The following is a 15,556-nucleotide window of genomic DNA, read 5'->3' on the forward strand; positions in this document are numbered from 1 at the left end:
TTTTTCTCCCTCCCTCCCCTATGTTCATCTGTTTTGTTTCTTAAATTCTAAATATGAGTGAAAGGATGCGCTATTTGTCTTTCTCTGACTTTTCTTGCCATAATATACTGTAGCTTAATCCATGTCATTGCAAATGGCAAGATTCTTAATTTCATTTTTTCTTATGGCTGAGTTATAGACATATATATGTATGTATACACGCACACACATTTGGGTTCTCTTTACGTAATTTGTCTATTGTTAATAATGCTGTTATAAACATTGGGGTGCATGTGCCCCTTTGAATCAGTATTTTTGTATCCTTTGGGTAAATATCTAGTAATACAATTGCTGGGTTGTAGGGTAAGTCTGTTTTTAACTCTTTGAGGAACCTCCATACTATTTTCCAGAGCAGCTACACCAATTTACTTTCCTACAACACTGTAAGTACATTTCTTTGCATCCTCATCAACACCTTTTTTTTTTTTCCTGTGTTGTTAACCATTCTGATAGGTGTGAGGTGATATCTCATTATAGTTTTGATTTATTTCCTGATGATGAGTGATGTTGATCATCTTTTCATGTATCTGTTGGCCACCTGGATGTCTTCTTTGGAAAAATGTCTATTCATGTCTTCTGCCCATTTCTTAACTGGATAATTTGGTTTTTGGGTGTTGAGTTCTTTATAGTTTTGGATAATAACCTTTATCAGATATGTCATTTGCAAATATCTTCTCCCATTCCATAGGTTGTCTTTTAGTTTTGTTCATTGTTTCCTTTGCTGTGAAGAAGCTTTTTATCTTGATGAGGTCCCAATAGTTCATGCTTGTTTTGTTTTCCTTGCCTCCAACGACATGTCTAGTCAGAAGTTGCTATACTTTATGTTAAAAAGGTTGCTGCCTGAGTTCTCCTCTAAGATTTTGATGGTTTCCTGTCTCACATTTAGGTATTTCATCCGTTTTATCATGGTCATTTAAAATGTTCTCTTCAATAATGGATAGCCTTATGTCACCTGATACAAAGTATTAATACCAATATGCAAATGTTCCTTTGATATACTTTGAAAGTGGAGCTTCCTTTGTTATACATTAGTCATTCGTACACCAAAACTTTGAGTTTGATACAGGTACTTTATCACTTAGAATGAGATAATTATATATGTGAATAAGGTTAAATAAGCATGCTTGTTTTAACTTGAAACATATTTAAATATTAAGTTACATGACACTATTATATTTGTGATTAACTTGCAGCCATCTATTTCAATTAAACATAGGTCTACTGTAGCATATGTAGCATCATAGGCTCAAAACAGTTTGAAACAAGAGTCCTTAAGAGTAATAGGTTTTATTTTTTTTGAAGAAATAAAACTGAAACACTGATATTTTAATCGATTTATTCACAGTCATCCAGCAACCTTCTTGTAGGCGTGAGTCTGATTCCAATGACAGGCATTGGAAAATGCAAAGTCAATAGCATTCAGTAACTGCATTTCTTCCCCCAAATAATCTCATTACAAAATATCTTATATTCTGCTTTTATCAATTTTTGTTGCAAAATAATTTCACGTATACTATTTAAAATGATTTATACCAAAACCAGCATTGTAGTCACTGTATAAACTAAGAAAATATCACACAATTTTATAGGTGAACATTAGGCATTGTTTTTTTTGTCTGATTTTTGTTTTGTAAGATTAATTCAGAAGAGAAGAAATGGGAATATATATATATATATATATATATATATATATATATAATCCCATTGGGTAAGTATTCTCTTTCATTTTATATTAAAGCCTTCACTTTCAAAATATCCAAAATATACTTTATGCTATATCCATCTTATCAGTGACTATAACCAATGGGAATATCAAAGAATTGTTGAATGGAATTACATCTATAGTTTATAATCTTTAAAAAGTCAAAACATTTCTGTACAATTAGTCATAAGATATTTACATTTCATTTATTTGGTTTTAATATGATTGAATACGGCAGATGGATAGTTTGTTGAGCTGATATTTCTCATCATATAGACATGGCTTGTGAAGTTGAGAATGGATTTGATTTTCACCATCTGCACAAAGATTTTTTTTCTTGCATATTTAGCACAGTGTGACATCTAATTTGGTTACTACAGTTGCTCTTCATTTTTCTGAATTCAAAAAATTATGATTTATTTGAAATATGTCATATTACATAGCATTATTGACCCTGTAAAGTGGTCTTGAGTGTGAAAGCTTAAAGTTGTTTTCCACTTTAAAAGGTAAGTATTTGTGTCTTATCTTTGCTCAAAAATATTAAGATAAGATAAAAGTGGGAAAATACCCTATTAAACCAAAAGTCAACACCAAAATTTTTATCTATATGTTGAAAAATAATAATATTGGACAAAAGGGGAATAATTTTTGTGATACTGTCTCAATGCTGTGTTCACAGAAAATCTAATTAGAAGATTAAATTTAATTTTCAAGTCTGGCTTTCTAATATCAATTAGGCCTTGAAAGAAAAACAATGATTTATAGTCAATGGAGTCAATATTGAAGTTTTTGTTGTCAGACTGACACTATTAGTATAAATCAATAATGTGGAAAAAAATGATAGATCTAGGATTCTAAATGATTTACACCAAAAAATTTCTATATGTTACTTTTATTTATAAGATCTACTGTAAAATCACCACTTGGAACTTTTTAGATTTGTATGTTGCCTGTTTGATGTATTTCTTTTAAAGTTTAAAAGGGTTTTCTATTCGCTGTTAATTTCAATTGGACAACATTTTGTCAAGAGTTTTTTTTTTTTTTTCTGATTGTTATTTGATGTTAGTTGAAATTCAAGAAATGACATTGACCTTATTCAAATAAAGACATATTTTAGTAAAAAAAAGTTCCAACTTCATAAATATTGATTGACTGAAAAGTGAAATAGAATTACATGAAATATATGTGAAGTTTTATTTTTACTTACGTTGTGTATTTGTGTCACCAAGCAGATTACATTAAAGTAAATATTGCAGTGGTTTATCCAGAATATGGCCTTTTAAATTCATTATCATCATGCTCTACAAGTAATGATGGAAACAAATATTCACATGATAGAACAAAATGAAATATTTCTTTTACTTGTGAGAATTCTCGAAAATATTTTCGTATACCAGAAGTATAGAATATGTTATATGTTATATTATGCTTTATTTCTTAACCAAGATATGGCATAGTGAGTTCCAAAAAGTCCTTTTCTATAGGAAATAAATACTTGCTCGGATTTGTACTGAAACTGAATGGGCTATATAGCTGTGCTGAATTTCTTAGTATTTATATGACCCTGAAAAAGTTATAAAAAGTCTAGGCTTTGTTTCCCATATCAAAAAATTTTAAGTAACAACTGAACCAATTTCATAGAATTGTTTTGAGCAATGGAATCATCAACATGTGGAAAATAGCAAGATGCTCAAAACATAAAGCTGGAACATAAAGTTAGATATTGTCATTATGTAATGTCTTTTGTCATCATGGCTTATATGTACATGATGATTAAAATATATACACAACAATCTTTAGTTTTATTTAAACTTTATATACATGTTTTAATGTGTTTTATACATATTAAATTTATATTTTAATTACATTGAAAGGGACCATTTTTTAATTTAAAAGAGAGATAATTTATCTTTTGTTATGGGCTGATTTGTGTCTCTGCAAAATTTATATGTTGAAGTCCTAACCCCCAATACCTCAGGATGTGACTACATTTGAAGAAAGGACCTTTAAGGAGGGCACTAAAGTTAAATGAAATCTTCAAAGTGGGCCTAATCCCATATGACTGGTGTCCTTATAGGACACAGACACCTACATGAGAAGGACCTTGTGATGACAGAGAAATTAGCCATTTGCAAAGCAAGGAGAGAATTTCAGAAAAAACAAACCCTAATAATCACATGATCTCAGAAGTCTAGCCTCCAGTATTGTGAGAAAATAAATTTCTGTTGTTTAAGCCACCTAGTCTATAATATTTGTTATAACATTTCTAGCTGATTAACACAACTTCTTAAATTTTGGGTTTATGCCTTTATATTTTTCTTGTTTATTATGTATTTTCTAATGACAATAGTATTTTGCTGCTTTTTTTTTAGAGGGAAAGAAAGAAGGCAGGGGGAGGGGAGAGGGGCAGAGGGAGAGAGACAGCATCTTAAGCAGACTCCACACTCAGCACAGAACCCAACACAGGGTTCAATCCCACCACCCTGAGACCATGACCTGAGCCAAAATCAAGAGTCAAATGCTCAACTGACTGAGTCACCCAGGTGCCCCAGTGTTTTGCTATTTAATGTAAGTTTTATTTTTCTACATTCTATTTTTTTCTGATTTTATTTCCTATTACAGACAGTATGAAAGGGGTAAATATATAGGTGGGAAGGAGTTAGAATGTTGGGAGAAATGCAGTTTTTATAATTTAGTCACTGAAAATTATTAACTATGTAAATCTGGGAAAGTTTTTTAACATTCATAGTTTTCTCAGTAAACTCTGTCCATTTTTAGGGTAGAGATCATGTTTTCATAATAAATGGCAAATCTATCTATCTATCTATCTATCTATCTACCTATCATCTATCTATATGATACATATGATATATATGATACATGTCTATGATACATATATATGTATATACACATGATACATGTATATGTGTATATACATGATACATATACATATATGATATAACAATTCACCTGGAATATATTTTGATCTTAAGGATATTTTTTCATATACTCTGGTATTTTTTAATAAATATTTTTAATGTTTACTTATTTTTTGAGAGACAGAAAGAGACAAAGCATGAGCAGGGGAAGGGTAGAAAGAGAGGGAGTCACAGAATCTGAGGCAAGCTCCAGGCTCTGAGCTGTCGGCACAGAGACAGACAAAGAGCTTGAATTCACAAACCGCGAAATCATGACCTGAGCCGAAGTCGGATGCTTAATAGACTGAGCCACCAGGTTACCCTACTCTGGTGTTTTTAATTTAAAAATGTTTACATTTATATTTAGAATTCTGAAGATGATATTTAAAATCTAAATCGCTTGTATTAAGATTCCCAATATTTATTAGAGTAATATTGACTAGTTATGTCATGTAGAACCTCACTTTTTCTAATCCTTAACTGAACAATTTGGAGTAATTATTATTTGTGTCACCAAGCATTGTGCTTTCTGCTTATTTATGATGATAAAAATGTGGAGCCTTTTAGGAGTCCATGTGTACCCTCATCCAGGAGAGTAATAAAACATCATTTCTATCAAAATACCCCAAGATATTTGTTTAGAATTTTTTTAAATTTTTTAAATATTTCTTTTTGAGAGAGAGACAGTGTTAGCAGTGGAGGATCAGAGAGAGAGAATAGAGACACAGAATCTGAAGCAGACTCTAGGTTCTGAGCTGTCAACGCAAAGCCCAACCTGGGGCTCAAACCCACGAACTGTGAGATCATGACTTGAACTGTGAGATAATGACCTGAACCGAGGTCAGACACTTAAGCAACTGAGCCACCCAGGCGCCCTTGTTTAGAATATTTTAAAATTATCCTTATGTAATTCTCAAATTGGAGGAATTATGGTAGTGGGGAAAGACATGTATTAGGATTAAAGAAAACTATATTTTTGCTCATTTAGTAATTTGTTTACATGGGTTAAATTCACATCAGTCTCGGTCTATTTGATTAAATCTCTATGAGAGCATGATCTTTATTTATTTATTTTATTTTTCTTTTTAGTGTTTTATACAACATCTAATACATGATGGGCATTATTTGTAGAAAGGGAAAATTACATAACTAGAGAAAAATGTACACATGTCAGTCAAATTTTCATTTCATATAGATAGGATTTTATATTTCCTTTGATTCTGCTTGGTACTAGGCACTTTTTATTTAGAATGGTTAACCATGTACATAAGGAAATAATATATATGTCTATGAAATTGAAGGGATTTCTGGATTTGAGTTCTGGTTAAGATTTCCTAACATGAGTCTATAAAAAAAGGGAAAAGAAAAAAAAATACTACTGAGCAAATCCGCATAATAAACATCAGTAAGATTTTGATAAAATTCACTATTAAATTATAATATTAGTATAATAAGGATGAATTATTATTTGTTTCTTATGTTATATTTATATACATATTTAAGAGACCTTTTAATATTGAAGAGCACAATTCATAACCAGGCAGTACCACACAACTCAAGGAAAGCAAGCTTTGGTTTATTGTTTTCCAACATTTATATTTTTCAATTAAACCAGATGGTTGGAAGAAAGCCACGTTACCTCCAACTTCTAGTGATGCATTCATTGGCAGAAGTTCAAATAACCTGGTATGCATCTCCGAGCATCGTTCTCACTGGCAGCCAAGTGTTTTCCACTTGAGCCTTTCCTCCTTGGATCCTGGCCAGCGTGGCTCAAGACTTGATGAGGATGAGGGAGCGGTATTGATTTTCCTTTTAAGCTAATCTTGTATGAGTCGGTCACTCCTTCCCTTGCTATGAATGGAGGGACACTGGAGGAAACCAGCTGCAGCACTTGCGAGGTAGAATTGCTTCTTTGGTCTCGACCTGAGCTGAATCCCAAATACCGAAAATAAAAAGAGAAAATGGCAATGGAGATAGGCCACCCTTTCAAGGCGGATAGACATTCAAGAGTCTCTAAAAGAATGTTCCTGGGAAACAGGGAATTTGCTTGTTAGAGCAAGTGAAGGGAATTCTTATTATAATACTTGCTACCATTGTCAGCCAAGAAAATGATTCCTTATACCAAAGCATTCTTGGATTAACCAAGCTGTAAAGCTACTTTTTGTGTTAAAATTATATAATGAGTAGTATTATATATGCATGATACATAATATATAATATATAATGTATATAATATATGCATAAACATGCATGCTCTATAATGTATACATGGAGATTTTTTCATCTCTCTGTTTCATATAAAATTTAAACCAACCCTGCTATGAAAATACTCTAGTTCTCTGATGTAAATAAATAACTGTTAATTAAATCTATTAATTTCTATCTTGATGCTATCATTTGATAGAGGCAGTGCCATCTGTTAGGTTAGTATAAAAATATTATAAAACATATATACACATGTACATAAACATATATGTGTGTGTATATATATGTGTATATATACACATATATGTATGTATATATACACACATATATATGTATGTATATATGTTTATATACATGTATATATGTGTATATACATACATATACATATATGCATGTGTGTGTATATATGTTTATATACATGTATATATATACACACATATATATACACGCATATATGTGTATGTATGTATATATAAAACCTACCAACATAGCCAATTCTATAATAATGTTATCTTGTTAATTTTTACTATTAGTGTCTCTTGGTTTTAATCATTAAGAAAAAAGGCTGGGATATAAAGAAATGATTTCTGAAATCAGATTCAGTAGAGTTTACATCCTGGTCCTATCTAGTCCACTTTGGGAACTTACTTGGTCTTTATTATTGCACCTGTGTTTTCGTCCCCCTCAAATAATTACCTCAATGACTACTTTTCTCTACATCTTCTGAGAGGTTCATAGTAAGTGATAGAAAATATTTTTATCTTTAAAAAAAAATTAACATTTATTTTTGAGAGACAGAGAGACAGAGCATGAGAAGGGGAAAGGCAGAGAGAGAGGGAGACACAGAATCTGAAGCAGGCTCCAGGCTCGGTGGTGTCAGTGCAGGGCCTCGAGCCTGAGTCAGAAGCTTAACCGACTGAGCCACTCAGATGTCCCAAAAAGTATTTTTATCTGGAAGACATCTTTGACTACTCACAATTGTTATGTTGCAAAACAATACGAAGATTTATAAATTTCGTATTACAAAGAAATAAAATAATTAACTTAGAATTATCTGATTTAAAAATCCCATATACTGGGGGTTCTGGGTGGCTCATTCGGTTAAGCATCCAACACTTGATATCGGGTCAGGTCATGATTTCACAGTTCGTGGAGTCAAGCCCCATGTCCAGCTCTGCGTTGACAGCACAGAGTCTGCTTGGAATTCTCTCCCTCTACCCCCCCTCTCTCTTTCTGCCTCTCTCTCTCTCTTTCTCAAAATAAATAAATAATTTTTAAAATACTCCCATATACTGAACAAAATGATGGTTACTAGCAGGGAGGTCGGTGCAGGCATGTGTTAAATAAGTGATGGGTATCAGGGCATCTGGGTGGCTCAGTCTGACCCTTGATTATTGCTCAGGTCATGATCCCAGGTCACGTGATTGAGCCCCGTGTCAGACTCTGTGCTGAGGGTGGAGCCTGCTTAAGATTCCCTCTCTCCTCTCTCTCTCTCCCACTGTCCCTCTCCCCCACTGCTAATGCTTTCTTTCTATAAAATTAAAAAAAAAAAATTAAAAAAAATATTTAAAAAGGTGATGGGGACTAAGGAGGGCACTTGCTGTGATGAGCACTGGGTGATGTCTGAAAGTGCTGAATCACTATCGTACATTCAAAACTAATTTTTTGCTCTACATTAACTAAATTGAGTTTAAGTAAAAACGAAATAAAAAAACTAAATAAATAAATTAATTGGAAGAGAAAAAAATTCCCATATATTTATGCAAAAGGAATATGCAATCTTTGTAAATTAGTCAATTTTTATGTTTTCTAGTTACTGTGTATATGACATATAAAGGATTTTCAAAACTCTTTTAATGTTTATTTATTTTTGAGAGGGAGAGACAGACAGAGCATGAGCAGAGGAGGGGCAAAGAGAGAGGGAGACACAGAATCTGAAGTAGGATCCAGGCTCTGTGCTCACAGACCGTGAGATCATGACCTGAGCCGAAGCCGGTTGCTTAACCAACTGACCCACCTAGGCGTCCAGACATATAATGGATTTTAAAATCCCGTGTATATTATGGCACTCACAGCCATTTATTTTCCCTTTTGAATTTTTTATATGCTATGCAAGCAGTGACTAATTTGAAGTATTTTGAACAAGAGCATGGGGTTTCAATGTTTCCTGAAAATCTCTTCCTCTGTTATGGGAACAACACTGTCCCTGCCTCTGCTTTGTCTTAACCTCTGCCCTTGAGTAACTTCACCTCTTCTGAACTGAAAACATAGTGTAGGTGGAGGGGGCTATCTCAAGCGAGACCCCGGAAAAATGCTGGCATTACATTCGGATTCTGAATAAGTCCCAGTAATTTTCTTTTATTTGTATATAGCCTTGGATTAGTGTTATCACCCCCCTAGGTACTTTGCAGACATAACTGCACACCCAGGGACCTGAGATGTTTATTTATCCACTCAAAGGTCCAGGGTAACATTGGCAAGGAAGATATATCTCAAGGAACACAGAGCCTTTAGCTAGAAGTAGACAGAAGAGAACTTTGAGATAATGATAAGTTTTGGAGAAGACACACTTTTTTTTCACTAGTTTGCCTATGATTTTACCTGCATATATCAAACAGGTACATTTGCAGTGTCTAAAGCAAATACACCTTTTCAAAGTTTTCAAGTATGCTATACTTATTTAGATATATATTATAAGACATAATCCACTTTCAATCATTTCTGATGTGGAAGACAATAGGGTTGGGGATGTCACATGAAACTACACATAACAAATAAATTAAACTAAAAGATGAATATAAAGAGTAATAAATATATAAACTATTCAGTTGACTGTTCTGGCCATTGAAACGTGGCTGAACATAATGAAGGAGATGTGTTCATTACATAGCAACTGAAACCTTTTACTAAAATATTTGACCCTACTCTAACTACTATTTTCCCATGTCTTCATCCTATGATCAGACATAAAATGTCTTAATTTATTTATAATTGACTTTGTTTTTTTTAATGTTTTAAATTCCAGTTAGTTAACATACAGTGTAATATTAGTTTTGGATGTATAGTTTAGTGATTCAAGTCTTACATACAACACACGGTGCTCATCACAAGTGCCTTCCTTAATCCTCATTACCTGCTTAACCCACCCTCCCACACACAAAATTCAATATTTTTAAACACTTAGGACAGAGAAGAGAATTCGGAAAACAAACAGAAATAGAATAATTGGAAATGTTCATTTAATGGTCATTAGATGATTCGAAGGTCTGAGTAAACTAAAGAAAGGAATCCTTTTTGAGGGTATATTTCAAAGCCCAAGTTAAATGATAGAAATAAAGCACACTTTAATGAAGAATAATAGTCTGTTGGGTTTAAAAAAAAAAAAAGTTAATCTGTCCAACTTGTTTGAAAAAAAGAGTTTGTATTTACATTCCCATTATTTTCAAATGGTTAAAAAAAGTTATCTCTTCTCAAATCTACCATTGATGTTTTTTCTCCCAATCCTTTCCCACCCCCTCACTTATTTTTTTAAAATAGAAACTGCTTCAGAAAATAAATAATTAGCATAACATAAGGAAACCTAACATGTCATATTATTTAATGTTCATTTTGTTTATAATTAACTTTGACTAACTACTTTTTCATGTGCAGATTATGTGAAAAACCCTAATCATTTGGAATTAGAGGTATGTTCAATGTGTTTGTGACTTACAATATATTTGAGATTTGAAATTTGTATGAATATTAGTACCATCTTAGAAGTTCATTTTCCTTTTAATTTTGTTTGGAAAGGGTCACTTACAAAGCTGTATTCTTCTGCCTAGTCTATACACACACGTCTCCCTAATTCAATCTTCACACAGAGGCTAAAAAAACCCTTTTAAAATAGATAAGTGTTTACATTACTACTATTTAAGCCATTTCAGTAGCTTCCATTGAAATTAGTGTAAGATCCAAAATCCTTACATGATATAATGGTGTCTAATGTGTATCTTCCAAGTACACTTTCCCTTGTTTGATTGAATCATCAAATCCATTTTGTTTTCTTTTGATTTATGGACATTTCCAGGAAATCCCCAAATTCCCAACTCTCATTTTTTGGGTTCTAATGGGACCTTTGTGGTCACAGCACGAACCTGTTGTCTTATTTAGGACAATCAGGATCTTTACAAGGATTTTTATTTTTCATATTGCACTGAAGATATAAAGTCCTTTTTGCTCCTACAATAGAAACGGTCACACTTGCTCCTGCCTCAGAAGGAAAGCTTATCTAATGGAATGCAGAGAGAAACAGAGGCGTCCTAATGGCTTTTCAGTTCTGGGTGCTGGTCCCTCAGGGGCTCTGAACAGTCTTGGTTTCTACCATTTTACAGCTTTGTTTCTTTGGCTACTACTTTAGTTTCCTATTGTTTATTTTTAATGTGTTCCCATTTTTATATCCCTATATTCATTTATCACAGTTTTAGCATGCATCAGAAAGAAAAATGACATATCAACCTGAATTTTTGAAGTATGATGTAGTGCTAAAAGTAGAGGAACATTCTACTCCTGGCTTCATCGGTTTATACATAATTTGTTTGTGGGAATTTATTTGACCTCTCCTCCCTTCATTTCTTCATATGAAGAAAATATAAGGTTGTCTGGGTGGCTCAATTGGTTAAGCATCTGACTCTTGATTTTAGCTCAAGTCATGATCTCATGGTTTGTGGGATCGAGCCCCGTGTCAGGCTTTCAGGCTTTGCACTGACAGTGTGGAGCCTGCTTGAGATTCTCTCACTCTCTCTCTCTCTTTCTCTCTCTCTCATTGCCTCTCCCTGACTTGCATGAGGTGTCTCTCTCTCACACACACACAATAAATAAATAAACATTATCAGGCAGCCTGGGTGGCTCAGTCAGTTAAACATCTGACTTCGGCTCAGGTCATGATTTCAGGGTCTCGTGGTTCATGAATTTGAGCCCCACATCGGGCTGTATGCTGACAACTCAGACCTGGAGTTTACTTTGGATTCTGTGTGTGTCTCTCTCTCTCTGCCCCTTCCCCACTCATGCTCTGTCTCTCTCACTTTAAAAAGAAAATTAAAAAATATGACAATTAGACTTACATCTTTTTAATCTTTTGAATGGCTTCCTCTTGTGAGACTTGGGTTAAAGACCCCTGAGTAATTCAAAAGCTGTACGGCCCATCCTATACACTTCCTGGTTATTTCTCTCTGTTATTCTCTCTGTTATTCCATCTCTTTAACTCTTTCGTTCTCCTTAGAAAGGCCACTGGTACTTTCCCATTAAATGATCAATAAGTGTCAAGGATTGGATTTGAACACAAGTTTTATTCTGAATCTCATACATTTGTGCATTAAATTAAATCTATTCATGGATGGGTCTCAATGAATATGTTTAAATTATTTAATTCTGAACACAGCAAAATGCTAGAAAATGGTTGGACCTTAATTTCCCACACTTTTTATTTATTTATTTTTTAATTTTTTTTTAACGTTTATTTATTTTTGAGACAGAGAGAGACAGAGCATGAACAGGGAGGGTCAGAAAGAGGGAGACACAGAATCTGAAATAGGCTCCAGGCTCTGAGCTGTCAGCACAGAGCCCGATGCGGGGCTTGAACTCACTGACCGCGAGATCATGACCTGAGCCGAAGTCGGACGCTTAACCGACTGAGCCACCCAGGCGCCCCAATTTTCCACACTTTTAAAACTAGGCATTAGTTTGATAATATTTGATGGGTCAAATATAACTGCAACTACATGATTAGAACCCAGTGTGAGCAATCTAAAGTCATGACATTAGTCAAAATGCACAGCAGCAAGTCTAAGTCTAGTTTGAATAACTTGGGTTTTGGGGAATGACTCGTTGGAAGAAAATGATAGATTGCAATGGTTTAAATCTACTATCTAAAAAACTTCATTTGTTTTGGGGTACCTGGCTGGCTCAGTTGGTAAAACATCTGACTTCAGTTCAGGTCATGATCTTAAAGTTCATGAGTTCGAGCCCCACATCGGGCTCTGTGCTGACAGCTCAGAGCCTGGAGCCTGCTTTGAATTCTGTGTCTCCCTCTCTCTCTGCTCCACCCCTACTCATGCTCTGTCTCTCTCAAAAATAAACGTTAAAAAAGTGTTTAAAAAATAAAAAAATAAATTAAAAACTTACTTTGTTTTAATTTATCTAAAAGTACTAAATATTGAGTTATTCCCTGGGTCAGTAATTAAATCTGTTATCATATATTTGGTGGTAAGTAAATAAAACTTACCTACAGAGCATTTGCTACTTATATATCAAGAAACCCTTAAGGTTGATTCAGCAATTTGGTACCATAAAGATTCCATAAAGATGTTTATTTTTGAGAAAGAGAGCATGAGCAGAGGAGGGGCAGAGAGAGAAGGAGACACAGAATCCAAAGCAGGCTCCAGGCTCTAAGTTGTCAGCATAAAGCCTGACATGGGGCTCGAACCCATAAACCTGGGCTGAAGAGATCATGACCTGGGCTGAAGTTGGACGCTCAACTGACTAAGCCACCCAGGCACCCCAAAAGATGCCATATTTTCAAATATGAGATTTAGCATTTTCAGAATAAGGAAACAAAGAATGGATGGAGGGTTGGAAATGTGAGCTACAGAGACATAAGACATTATCCTGGTCTCAATTTTGCATTTCACCAAAGATGAAGAATCTTCCCTTCAAGTTTAGGTAATAGTTATGAAATCTTTAGCCTATTGGCTCAAGCTTTAAACCATTAACATATTTGGAGATCTTTAAAAATACTGATACTTTCATCCCTAACCAATTACTCCAATGTTCCAGGGCATCAGCATTTCACAAAAGTTCCTCAGTGAATATAATGTGCACCTGGCTATGAGATTCACATTTAAAGCTAACTGTAATTTATCTCCTTCATCATGGCACTTTTTATCTGAATAAAATGAGAGTTTAAATAATGAATTTAAATATGAATGCCATTCAGAACCTTATTATAAAATGGATCTATAACATCTCACCTGCTTCAATTGTCCCCGAAGGAAACTAAAACTCTAAGAGGACTTTACACCAAAGAAAACATCTCTGAAACCTTTGAAAAACAACTTAATAAATGAAGCCTAAGACAGGCTACACTTAACTTTATGAAGACCTAAGTTAGCATCATGATTATGGCTTATAATTACCATGAATTACTATGTGTGTGTTTATAACTGTGGGTATGTGCTTCATGACCCTAAGGAGCAGAAAGTCATATTTAAATGGAAATTATATTTTTTTTTATAACTTTATCCTCAAGGTCTCACAACTTAAAGCAAAGCAAAATGCCATTAAATTTTTAACAGTGTTAACATTTTTTCAAAATCCTAATCTCTGATTCAACATTTAGTTTGCTGTACAAGTCAGATTTACTTTATTCTTGTAAAGGAATGTTGAACTAACTGAAAACAAAAATATGACCACATAATTATAGTAATTCAATATCTATACGATATATGACATGATATATTTGAAATTTACATATTCACTACTCTTTAAGGGTATTTGTACTTATACACACCTTTTTATGTGATTTGGTGACATTAGCAGCAAATACTTGGTTTAATTTTTGAAGAAGATGTCATGTACTTGTTCACAAATTAGAAAATCAATACCAACTATCAAATGACATGTGGTGACCTGCATCTGGGGTAAAATATAGGTTAATTGAGAAATAGTGAGAATATAGTTTAACTGAGAAATATTAAACCAAGTAGAGGGCTCAGGAAAGGTGAAGTAAAACAAAACAAAATGAAACAAAACAAAACAAAACAAAACCTCTCAAATGTTGCTGGCCAAGGCAGCCCTTAAACAAATGAAGAAGCTAATAAAATCTATGGTGTGCAAATAAATTCCAAGTAGATGATGATAATGCTTGGTGGTAGGCAATGAAAGAATACTGGAATTAATAACAAATCAAAGAATGAAAAAGGCTTTCATTAACACTGCGTTAATCCTATAATATTATGTCAAAATAAAAAAAAATTTAGAAAGATTTAAATAAATTCCCACTGGAAAAAAAAGGAACCTCAGAACTATCACAGAGATAGTCTTAAGTTACAAAATATTCTTATTTTTAATAATGTACACATATATTTTACGTATGGGTCACAGGTGCAATGTTATTTTTAATGGAGTAAAAATGTTCTTATTAGAATTTATCAGGTGCCCCGTACTGACAAACATGTTCAAGGAACATGTCTTAGGTCAGCTGTTTTGTTAGGTATTTTAGGCACATTTTCATTTTAATCAGTTCTTCACTCAACCATCTCTGGGAAATATTCACCTCAAAAATTAATGAAATCTTATACAAAAGACAAGAGCTTTCAAATAATCCTTCACTTATTTTTTTAAAAAAACAAGTGATGAGAAGCCATTAAGATGTTATGAGCTCAGGGGCACCTGGTTGGCTCACTAGATAGAGCATGTGACTCTTGATCTCAGGGCTGTGAGTTCTAGCCCCATGATGGGTATAGAGATTATGTAAAAATAAAATCTTTTTAAAAAAAAAGATACTTAAAAAGTTTAATACACCAACATTTTTAATAAAGATTGTGGCTTCTATTGATATGTTTTCAAAATCTATACATTAAATCTATCTCTGCTTCAAAATCTATACATTAAATTATTTAGCAGATACTCATGAATAAATACTTACATGACATGA

Source organism: Neofelis nebulosa, chromosome 3 (genome assembly GCF_028018385.1).
Source record: "Neofelis nebulosa isolate mNeoNeb1 chromosome 3, mNeoNeb1.pri, whole genome shotgun sequence".
Classification (NCBI taxonomy): domain Eukaryota; kingdom Metazoa; phylum Chordata; class Mammalia; order Carnivora; family Felidae; genus Neofelis; species Neofelis nebulosa.